Source organism: Physeter macrocephalus, chromosome 14, assembly GCF_002837175.3.
Source record: "Physeter macrocephalus isolate SW-GA chromosome 14, ASM283717v5, whole genome shotgun sequence".
NCBI classification, from domain to species: Eukaryota; Metazoa; Chordata; class Mammalia; order Artiodactyla; family Physeteridae; genus Physeter; species Physeter macrocephalus.
Genome location: NC_041227.1, coordinates 121,692,850 through 121,704,916, shown reverse-complemented (window position 1 = coordinate 121,704,916; position 12,067 = coordinate 121,692,850).

The window sequence follows — 12,067 nt, the reverse complement described above, 5'->3', positions numbered from 1 at the left end:
TTAAAGGGGTTTTAAATAGATGTCTCTTAAGGTTCCGCTTTTAGTTTTAGATCACACACTATTACCTAGATTAACATAGCCAATAATTAGGTAGAATTGTGCTTTTTGTGGGTTAGATGTTTAATGTATAGTACATGTCAGATCCCAGTTGCTGTGATATTCTAGCTCATTTTTAGACTTAGAATATAAAATAGATTTTTAATTTTAACTAGTACAACATGTACATTTGTATACTTAGCATTTAAGGTCATAATATGTTTATGTATATAGTTGATTGCATAGCACTTACTCTGTGCCAACCATTGTTCTAAATGCTTTAGAAATATTAATTGATTTAATACTCTTAAGCCTGCTTATCAATCACGTAAAGTAAGATTTACTGTTGAGGAAATTGACACACAGACCTCAGTTTAGATAATGGTAACCTTCCATTAGTCTAAGGATGAAAGAATGCTTTGAATCAGAGAGAGAGAAAAAAATGTAGTGGTGTTTATGCAGCAAAAGTTAGAGAAAATGGACAACTTGTTAAGTGGGAAACCAAAAACTATGCTGCTCTGGAGGGACAGATGGGAGTCTGTGAGAGGTGCACATTGTTGCCAAAAAGAAATTTTAAAATAATTTTTCCTCTCTTTAATTCTGTGCTCACCGAGCAATTGACACTGATTTGTTTTCCCAGAAACATAAATACCTTGGTATGAGAGGTGATGAGGTAATTATAGTTTCCTATAATCCTTATAAATTAACAAATTGAAATTCTTCTCTAAAACTGTAATTTCACGTTAACCTAATTATCCTTGGCTACTTTTCATTTCTGGATGAATTTGTTTGATTTGGGTTGTCAGTGCCAAATTTGTTATTCATTATTATGATATATTCAGACCACGGGGCTTACAACATTTATTTCTTCTGGTTTATTTGGATATTTTATTGCCTATTGTTAAATGTCTTATATTTTACATGGTACATCAGGTAAAGTGTAGTTAGATGTTTTATTTTACTTTAAAACGAACTTGGATACCAAGTACTTCAGGTACATACTTGAAGAAAGGCTCTTGGATTTGCACAGAACATATGCACCATCCTGTATCATTACTAGGTTGGACAGTAGCATGTAATGTGCAATAGCATACACTCCACAAAATGAAATTTGTACCATTTTCATCAGTTTGATTGGTGCATGATTACCTTAAGAAAATTAGGAAGCTTAAGACTTCTAACCTTTGGTGTAAAGCTTTTAATTTATTTATACGTTGCCTCTCAAAGAGAAATGTACAATTAAGAGGATATAATAGAAATAGAAAATTAGGCCCAGGAAAGGTGGCTACAACATACGGCAACTGCAAAGGTCAAGAAACTTTTAATTTAAGTTCACAAAGACTCTACCTGATTATATATTTTAAACTTTCACTTTATAGGTTCCCCCTCTTTTTTTCTTTTTTTTCTTTGTATTGTGGAGAATTTCAAACATACAGAAGTAGACAGAAGAGTATAATGAATCCCATGCATTGATCACCCAGATTCAAAATTTATCAATATTTTCCCAATCCTGTTTCATCTATACCTCCACTTACTTCCCAGACATCGGATATTTTCATCCCTGAATATTTCAGTTATTCATTTATTTTTACAAGTTATTTGAATCAAGAAAGTGAAGTTTACATATTTGTGACTGATAAGTCTCATGACTTTCAGTCTGTAGGTTTTCTTCCCATCTCTTGTTTTTTTCTTTTTTGTGAAATTAGGTCATTTGTCCTATAGAATTTCCTGTCTGGGTTATGCTGGTTATTTCCTCATAGTATCATTTTTCACATTCTTCTGAATTCATATTTCCTCTAAATTGGTATTTGGATGTGGAAATTTTATGAGATGCTGGTTCCTTTGGACTGCAGAGTACAATTTTAAATAAGCTACGGAACCACTTCACGATACCGTAAGTAAGTATAAATTAATATGTTTACTTATATGATGGGTAAGTGTGTGTTTAAATTGATCATGTTTTGAAAACTATATGTTTATTCCCTAGGATTTCAAAGGAAGTTTTGTCTATACCTACACCTTTAATAGGTGGTACTGTTTCCTGTTGTAGTCTTTTTTTTTTTTTTGGCTGTGTTGGGTCTTCATTGCTGTGCACGGGCTTTCTCTAGTTGCAGCGAGCGGGGGCTACTCTTTGTTGCGGTGCGCAGGCTCTAGGCTCGTGGGCTTCAGTAGTTGTGGCTCGAGGGCTCCAGAGCGCAGGCTCAGTAGTTGTGGCACATGGGCTTAGTTGCTCCGCGGCATGTGGGATCTTCCCGGACCCGGGCTCGAACCCATGTCCCCTGCATTTGCTGGCGGATTCTTAACCACTGCACCACCAGGGAAGCCCCCTGTTGTAGTCTTGATGCTATGTATTTCTCTGACATACTTCTATTGGCAATGCCTGATTGCATTTGCTATAGGTGGAATGTCTCTGGAAATGTCTGAAGGGTCAGTTTTCTTACCTGGTCTCTATTATAGATTTGGTAGTCACTTTTGCTTCAAATGTCTGCTTTATTTTCTTCTAATTCTGTAGTTTTCCTTTATACAGTATGACAGAGAAGGCCACGGGGAACTTTTAAAAAATAAATATTAATATTTTAAGTTCTGTGCAAATATACTGAGACCCTGAGGGAGACATCAATTAGGACCTTAGGTGTTTGGTTAAAGGGCTTAGGCCTTTCTTGCTGAGCCCCCGTGCCAGGGCAAATTGGATTATGTTCAGGAAGAGGTAAGGGATCAACCTGTGTTAGGAGCTGTTAGCAGATGAATAGGAAGATGACACAGAGGACATGTTCATTAAATAATTACTGAGTGATTGGAGAAGACAGCTTGAGTGGGAAATAACTACATGATGAAAGAAAAGTTCCCACAAACCAGAAGCTAAGTAAGGAACCAAGGCATTGGTTACACACAAGCGTAAAGTCGGGGGGAAAAGGTAAGGAACTTCACCTAAGAGGAGATTCCTCACCTGACCCCCCTGCCAGTGGGAAGGCGAACTTCCATCCAAAGGAGATGCTCAGCCCGTCTCCTTTCCCCACAGGCATCATCAGCAAATGGGCTGTATTGCAAACCCGCAACTCATAAGACTCTTTTAGGGAATTATTAAACATAAAAAGCGGAAGTTTTTTTGTTTTGGGGGGGTTTTTTTAGTCAGAAAAGTGGGGAGAGGTGTTGCTTTTATTGTCTCCATAAATATTTATTGAGCACCTGCTAAAGGGAATACAAAAAGTGGGAGAAAAATTTCTGCCTTTTATGTGCTTACTCTCTGGCAGAGGAGACCTCAAAGCAAAAGCAATAGCGATACAAGTTCCCCTTTGCACGCCGCGTGAGTGTCACCAAGGAGCAGCGCTTCTGGAGTTCTCTCCAAGAAATCTACAGCAGTGCTTCCCAAGCTTTGGGCTTCATGAATCAGTAAAATGTCCAAAAGGTTTTGGGATCTGACATAAGGTTGCCAAGTTTTTCTGCTAATTAACTTATAAGAAGTACTCGTATGTTCTAATTTTTCTCAGTTCACCTCAAACCTGTGCCAACAGTCATAGGGCATCTGTGTTTTACAGTCATGAAAATAAACAGGTGCGGGCAGCAAAGGAAGGACAGTTGTTGGAAGTGTACATCTTCCATCCCTCCCCGCCGCCGACCACCCAAAGGTGGGGATGGGGCCCAGTCGCTGCTCTTTGAGCACAAGTGGCCCGGTACTTGGTTTGGTTCCAGGACTTCTCCCAGAGTTTTTGTTAGCAGTTAGGAGAATCACCCACCTAGGAGTACAGGTTGTCCAGAGAAGGTTAAGAGTAAGTTTGATTTCTTCAGTTTAAGTGACCTCAATGCTCAAAGCATTCATTTTTAACCTGAGCTAAGACCCTGATCACACTTGGTTGGGGTTCTCATTGAAAGGCAAGCATCCTTTCTCTTAACACCCTTAATGGGAGTTACCAGTTGTTGGTGCTGAGTGCAGTGGTGATAGAAATGCAGACAGGCCCGCTCAGTGAGGCTGGTGACTCTGAATAGAGACCAGAGGGTGCCAGCTTCTGTCTTTGTAAATGCTGAGCACTCATTCAAATGCAGAATGTTCCACTTGCAGCTAGGAGCTGAGAAGTATTAGATTTACAGACCTCTTACTCTTGGTCACCCTTGGGGGCGGAAATCAGTGTGTTATAATGCACATAATTTAACACAAATTCCCCTGGATTTAGCCTCAGTCTTCTGGCTGACGACCCTCAGATTTTTACCTCCAGCTCTGACTTTCCCACTAATCCCCAGATTCGCATTTCCATCGCCTAATTAACATCTCAGATTAGCTATCTCAAGTTTAACATAGCCAAAATGGAACTCTTCATTTCCCCCCACATCTGCTTCCTCCTGCCTGGACTTCCTGGGGACTTGGAACCACACTTCCCATCCGTCAGCAAGTGCCCTCAACCTTCCCTATAAAGTATGTCAGTGCGCCCTGCCTGCGTGTCCACTGCAGCCTACTTTCCGCATCTCCGTCATCTCTCACCCTCCAGGGCAGTGAACGTGATCCCCAAACGTAAGTCAGATGGCCGCACACCGCCCTTTAAAAAGCTTTTACTGATGTACTGATAAATACTACACTGTGGATGAACCTAGAAAACATTATGCTAAGTGAAAGAAGCCAGTCACAAAAGGATATTTAACGTATGATTCCATTTATGTGAAATGTCCAGAATAGTCAAATCCACGGAGACAGAAAGCAGATTAGTGGCGGCCAGAGGCTGCGGGTGGGCGGGTGGGGGGAGGAATAGGAATTCACATTACAGCGGTGAATTCTATGTTATGTGAATTTTACCCAGTTTTTTTTTTTAAAAAAAGCTCCAGTGGCTTCTGATTGCAGCCTTTAAACTCGGACTCCTTACCATAATCCGCAAAGCCCAGCACGGCGGCCCCCGGCCCATTCCTTACACTGTGAGCCTGGCCCGCAGGCCTGCTCTGAGCAGCCCTGCCCCGCCTACCTCCAGCCCTCTGTTCATGCTGGGCCCCCCCCCCCCTCCCCCCGCCTCCTGTTCTGTCTCCAGGCCCACCACAGCACAGGGCAGGCTCCTTCTTAGCCTTTGGGTCTCTACCTTTGAGAAGCCCTTCCTGCCCAGCCTACCTCTGCATCAGCTCTTTGCTTCCTTCCTTGCACTGATCACGTTACCTACTTGTTTGCTTGGGTTTTCTGTTGCCCCCCCGTTAAACTACGTGAGTTCATGAGGGCAGGACCAAGTCTGTCCTAGATTTCCAGAATCTAGACGGCGCCTGGTTACTGCAGTCTAGAAATTTACAGAATGAATGAAAAAAAAACTATTTTTTGAGTGTGGAGTAAATGAATGAATGAAGCTTCGAATGTTAAGAATACAGGACCCTTTCTTTGAACTTTGTAATAGGGAAAAACACACATACTACCTACATGAGGTCTTACGGGCAGGAATTGGAGAAAGTGTTTGTATGTCAAGCAGGTGTTTCTCAGGAGACTAATTGGTGCTCGGGACTTGGCTAAAAGCTGCTGGTGACAGAATGTAAAACTTGGCCTGCCTCTGAGGAATGCACAACTTCTTCAGCAGCGAGCCCTCTTTTAGCACAAATGCTAATTCAGGAAAAATACAAGTGTTTACAGGCTTCATTTTTTTTCCTCTCAGTCAAGATGACATGAGCTTTACTGAATGCTATGAAAAGAGACCAGATATTCTTACAGTGAGATAACCTAGTTTATTGACTAGAAGAATCTCATCAAAGAAAATTGTGCCCTGTTACCAGGAAAGCAGTTGGGTCTGCGCTGAGGAAGCAGCTTTTTAACCTTCTTACCTTATTTTTGGATTGTGCTTTAGTTCATCCTATGACCTTCCATGCACTAGCTCATTTTTTTCTTTTAATTAACTTCTCCACGTGGGTATTCCCATTATTTCCACTTTGCAGATGAGGAAACTAAGGCTCAGAGAGACCAAATGACTTGGCCTAGAGTCGCGGCTTAGCTGAAGCACTAGAGCCAAATGTCTTCACCCTCTGTTTAACTTTGAGCGAGTTACTCAGCCTTACTAAGCTCCCTTTCCTTGCTTTGCTCCAATCTTATCCTATCTACCTGGGTGATTGCAGTGCAAATAAAATGAAATAATTAATGCATAGAAAATGCCTGGCTATGGTCATAAGCCTTTAATCAGGTTTGCTATTATTACTATTTTTCCCCATTTAATGTCAGGTTGACACTGCCCTTCCAAGGTGGCCTGGAGGGGACTGAGGTCCCCTTCTGTCTGCTCTACATCCAGGTCTCCTGAAAGGCCAGAGACCTGGAGCTGTGCGCTGGGATCCCAGGGCCAAGAAAGCCACAAACATGGGTCCTTCCAGCCTCTCCTTACGTGCTCTTCATACCACACACGTGCTCACACACACAGATGCTCAGTGCAATGGAATTTCCAGATTGGACAGGAGAAAGGAATGTATACTGAGACCTGCAATAGCCAGAAAACTAATTCAGCCTGGCTCCATTCCCAGGGCCAGGCATCCCTGGTGTCATCCAGACCAGAGTCCACACCCAGTCACCTCTGACCAACCACCCAGCCGCTTGGCTCTTCTCCCAGAACCACCCTCTGTCGGGGCAGAGTGTATATTAGCAAGACTCAGAGGGCAGGGGGTGAAAGGGCCCAGTGAAGGAAAGAAGGCCCTCTCCCCTCCACCCCCACCCCCCTCAGGCCGATCCTCTGGGACCACAACACTTTAGCCAAGGCTGTTTGGGGGCAGAAGCTCTGCTCACCCCATCCCCGCAATGGATAATGGAAAATTAAAGCAATTCTGGAGATAAAAGTAGTTCTTCAAACCCTCCTTCACATTTTAGGTGAATGAGGGTTGTCTCTGTTCTCTACTTTGTGCAGCCATGGCAACCAGGTATCTTTAAACTTTCATGTTTCTCGAAGCCTTGAGCCCCTTAATAAAGAACAGCTAATCTTTATGCACTTTCATGCTCTTATCCGTGCAGAACACTCTCCGCCCTGTGCCCTGGGTGTTGCCCTTTGCAGTAACCATATACCCTGTTGTTTCACATAAAATGAGCTCAGCAGTTTTTTGTGTTTTTTTTTTAATTAATTTTTGGCTGCATTGGGTCTTTGTTGCGTGCGGGCTTTCTCTAGTTGCGGCGAGCGGGGGCTACTCTTCGTTGCTGTGCGCGGGCTTCTCATTGTGGTGGCTTCTCTTGTGCCGCACAGGCTCTAGGCACGTGGGCTTCAGTAGTTGTAGCACACAGGCTAAGTAGTTGTGGCTCGCGGGCTCTAGAGCGCAGGCTCAGTAGTTGTGGCGCACGGGCTTAGTTGCTCCGCGGCATGTGGGATCTTCCCGGACCAGGGCTCGAATCCATATCCGCTGCATTGGCAGGCGGATTCTTAACCACTGTGCCACCAGGGAAGCCCGAGCTCAGCAATTTTATTTTTCCCTTTAGAAATCTCCAATGAAGGGAGAATTCTGTAGCGTTTTGATTGCTTAAAAACTGGTTTATAAAATTTAAAAAGTGTTTTAAAGATGTACTCCTGTGTACCTTAATATTACAACGTAGTGCTGTCTTCTTATTGATTATTCCCTTGTAAACGAATCAGTGTTTAACTACAAAAGTGGGTGGAAAGTATGGATGATTGCCCCCTCCAAACTGATACTGTTTTGCTTTAAGACCAACATATGATCTCAAGATAATCTTAATTTAGAATTTTAAAATATAATTTAGGCTTTTACTACAAAATACATTGCAAGGGTGTAATAGAGAGGGGGAAGGGTAACCTATAAACTTAGAGACATAAAAGATATGTCAATTTAAACAAACCTAGACAATGTATGACATATATAAAACAAAGAGAAGGTTGGTCTCTGATTAGAGATACTTGATGATAAAAGGACTTATGCTTGATTTTGTTTTAGGTGCTTTATGTTTTCAGAAGGGAAGTTCCTGTCTTTTAGAGCTATATATACTAAAATATTTATGTAAGAAATTATATGATTTCTAGTATTTGTCTCAAAATAATATGGGAGAGGGGAAAGTGCGGGGGGGGGGTGGATGAAGCATACTTGGCCATGAGTTTGATGATTGTTGAAGCTACAGATGGGTTCGTGGGAATTCGTTATACTAGTCTCTCTACATTTGAAATTAATTTCCCATAATGATTTTTTTTTTGGAGGGGGGGGGTTTTGTTTTTTTGCGGTACGCGGGCCTCTCACTGTTGTGGCCTCTCCCGTTGTGGAGCACAGGTTCCGGACGTGCAGGCTCAGCGGCCATGGCTCACGGGCCCAGCCGCTCCGCAGCATGTGGGATCTTCCCGGACCGGGGCACGAACCCGTGTCCCCTGCATCGGCAGGCGGACTCCCAACCACTGCGCCACCCGGGAAGCCCTCCCATAGTGATTTAAATTAAATATACACACACATTCAGTCAATACAAAATACTTTCTAAAGATAGGGTTTTTCTGGCTTATTCTAGTCTGTTTGTAAAAAATGTGTTGAAATGGCCAATTGGTCCTGCCCACAGCAGAGAGGTTGGGACCTAATGAAATCTTGATTAGAGGTCAAGTCATGAGAGCTATTTATTTTGTATTTTTAAGTTAATGAATCACACCTGAATTTCTAATTTTTATGAGTATATAAAACTTCACTATAAATAGTGCTTTAATTTAATCTTTTCTCCCCCCTCCCCTTTATATTCACCATAACCCTTTGAGGAATGTGGACACAAAAAACTCAACGAAGAAGCAAACAGGATGAGTTGAGTGACCTGTGCAGGGTAACTAACCCAACTCCAGGGGTGCGCTGGGCCTAGCTGCCTCCATGGGGCCCACCCGGTGAGACGGGACTGAGAGAATGGAGTAAACCACTGGTAAAAGAATGTATCTGTAGGGGATGATTGTTTTGTAATGTGTAGAAACATTGAGTCACTATGTTGTGTGCAAGGAACTAACATAGTGTTGTAGGCCAATTATACTTCAAAAACAAACAGAAAAAGAGATCAGATTTGTGGTTACCAGAGGCGGGCAGGGGCTGGGGGTGGGGAGGTGTTAGATGAAGGTGGTCAGAAGGTACAAACTTCCTGTTATAAGGTAAATAAGTACTGTGTCTGTAGTGTACACCATGATTAATATAATGAACACTGCTGTGTGTTATCTGTGAAAGCTGTTAAGCGAGCAAATCCTAAGAGTTCTCATCACAAGGGGGAAAAAAAGGATGTATCTGTAGGAACTGGACCAAGTTGTCTTCCAGGGCAGCATGTGTTAACAAAAAGGTATTATGGGATGCCTTAGCCCTTCTTTGCAAACCCCAATTCTTAGTCGTTATGGAACTTGAGGCAGGTCACTTAAACTCGAAGACTCAATTTCCACATCTGGAAATGGGATAGCAGGATTTGCCTTGCAGGTTGCTTTGATGCTCTCTGCAGTGAATAAGGGCCTGGGGCGCTATAGGCTCTGTGTGATTGCCGGCTGGCATCTGAATGTGATTAGGTGTTTGGGGTTTAGACTGTTTTACAGCCAGTGTTTCAAACATGTGGTTTTGATCCCAGGCTATTTCTCCTTTAGCACATATTAAGTGAGTGCCTACTTGTGCTAGGCATAATTCTGGGTGTTGGGGATACAACGATTGAATTAAATAAACATGGCTCCTGGCTCCCACAGAGCTTACAGACTAGAGATTAGCCCACAAGATCACCTGAAATAGAGTGTTGATAGTATAGGACTATCAGCTTGTCTTCGTCTAAACAGTTCTGTGGGAAAATGCAGGCCCCATTCCTACTTCAGTGATGGGAGAGCACATCTCACCTCACCCTGCACTGCGGAGGGCTACCTGTTGGCTCCTGGGAAGGTGAGACGGCCAGGGAGCTCCATGAAAGAGTTGGGACAAGTAGAGGGTGTCAGAATCAGGGCAAAGGAAGTTGCATGGGGGCAGGGCCACATTAGGCAGACGGATGGATACCCCCGGTTCCAATATTTGGAAGAGACTTGGTTTGAGAAGAATCCTTCATCTTGAAAACAGTCTCCCTCCCCCCATGTGGACAGTGGGCGGGTTAGAAGTAAAATACAAGATAGCCACATCTCAGCGGTTTCCAGGGTTAAGAGAGAGCACTGGTCCCTTGAACCACTGTCCTCAGGATGTCCTTGGAACATCATTGGAATAGGATTGCCCTTGGAATTATGCTGGGTGTCATTCCTGCCATTGGCGGGACGCAGAGGGCGATTGGCAATGTCAAAAATGGTGTCAGCTTTGTCACAAAGGGGTCACCTGTGCTGCGGTGCCCTAGGGGTGCCCACCTTCATGCTACAGGCCCTGTCTGAATTCACCAAGGAGTGAACTGCTGGGGGGACTGAGGGTCAAATGGTCCCAAAGTGTTCTGCATGGAGGACTCTCGCAGTGGGCAGTCAGCCCCAGACCCTTAGTCTGGAAGGAGTCATGGAACACATAGGAATCTCTGAGAGGCTTCAGGCTGTAAATATCTTTGCTGGAGTCGCTTTTCTCATAGGAATACGTTTCTCTCTCATTGCCAACAGTTTTCCTTCTGACTCTCACTGAGTTTGGAAAAGCTGGGGGCTGGGCCAGGCGAGAGAACCTGCAGGTGTTGCTGATGCAAGTAAGGACTTAGGGCACGTCCGGGACAGATGCCCAGAGGACACCCAGTGTGAGGGTGCTGAGCTGGGCCAAGGGCTGGGACAGGAATGAGGTTAAGACCACTGCGACTCTGTAAGGAAGACACAGTTTTGTGTTCACTGGAACTTGTGGTTGAAAACCAGGGAACTGGCCTAGGTGTAGAGGTCAGGACCAAAGTGGAGTCAGATGCAAGAAAGAAGGAATCTTAGAAGGTAAATTACATCAAAAGCACGAATGGATCCAGGATTTCTCCACCATCTTCACCTGGCGATAGTCTCCTTGGGGCCTTACCTATCTTCCATTCAGCTGGATAAGCCATTCAAGTGCCTGTTGATTGGAATCTGCTAGTATTAAGAGACCACTTTTCATTTAATCTTCTTGTGTGATTTGGAAGTCCTCAAAATCCTTACAGTTCAAAGCATGGCAGCAGATCAGCACTGGCAGCATCCCCTAGGGAGCTGGAAATCGAGAACTGCTGTCTTCACTCCCGATCTGTGTACAGGCTCAGAATCTGCATTTTTAACAAGACTCTCAGAATATAATGGACAGATTTCTTCAGGGAGACCCTATGTGATTTAGTGTTGGCATTTTCATACGCTGTTGTTGTATAGTCTTTCTGGAGGACAGTTTATCAATATGCATCAAAAACCTTAAAATTTGCATATCTTTTAATCCAACAATTGCATTTCTAGGAATTTATCAGAGATGTGTACAAAGATGTATGTGAAAAGGATGTTTATCATAGTGTTACTTTACAGTAGCAAAAAAGCATAAACAAGCTAAAGAGCCAGCTATAGAGGAGTAATAATTCATAAAAAGACATTCTATGCAGCCATTAAAATCACATTGTTGGACTTCCCTGGTGACGCAGTGGTTAAGAATCTGCCCGCCAACGCGGGGACACAGGTTCGAGTCCTGGTCCGGGAGGATTCCACTTGCGTTGGAGCAACTAAGCCCGTGCGCCACAACTACTTAGCCTGCGCTCTAGAGCCCGCGAGCCACAACTACTGAAGCCTGTGCGCCTAGAGCCCGTTCTCTGCAACAGTGAGAAGCCCGTGCACCCAAACAAAGAGTAGCCCCTGCTCACCACAACTAGAGCAAGTCCGTGTGCAGCAATGAAGACCCAACACAGCCAAAAATAAATAAACTTATTTTTTTAAAAATAACAGGAAGATTGCAGATTTGGGAGGTTTTCTTCTAGCCACAGAACAAAAATTCTTTCTCCTTCTCTATGTCCCTCCTTGCTACCCTCAGAGTCACTCTCCTCTCTCCTCCTTTTTAAATCGAAGCAGTCAAGGCTGCTAGCTTCTGCCGCCTTCAACATGGCCATCGGAATGCATCTTCCATACTGCATGACTTTGTTTCAAGGTCTTTCTCTTTTCCCACGGCTGTCCAGAAAAGACAAACTCATTTGGATTCGTTAATAAATGTCTTCTTCTAAGTAGCATATACCACA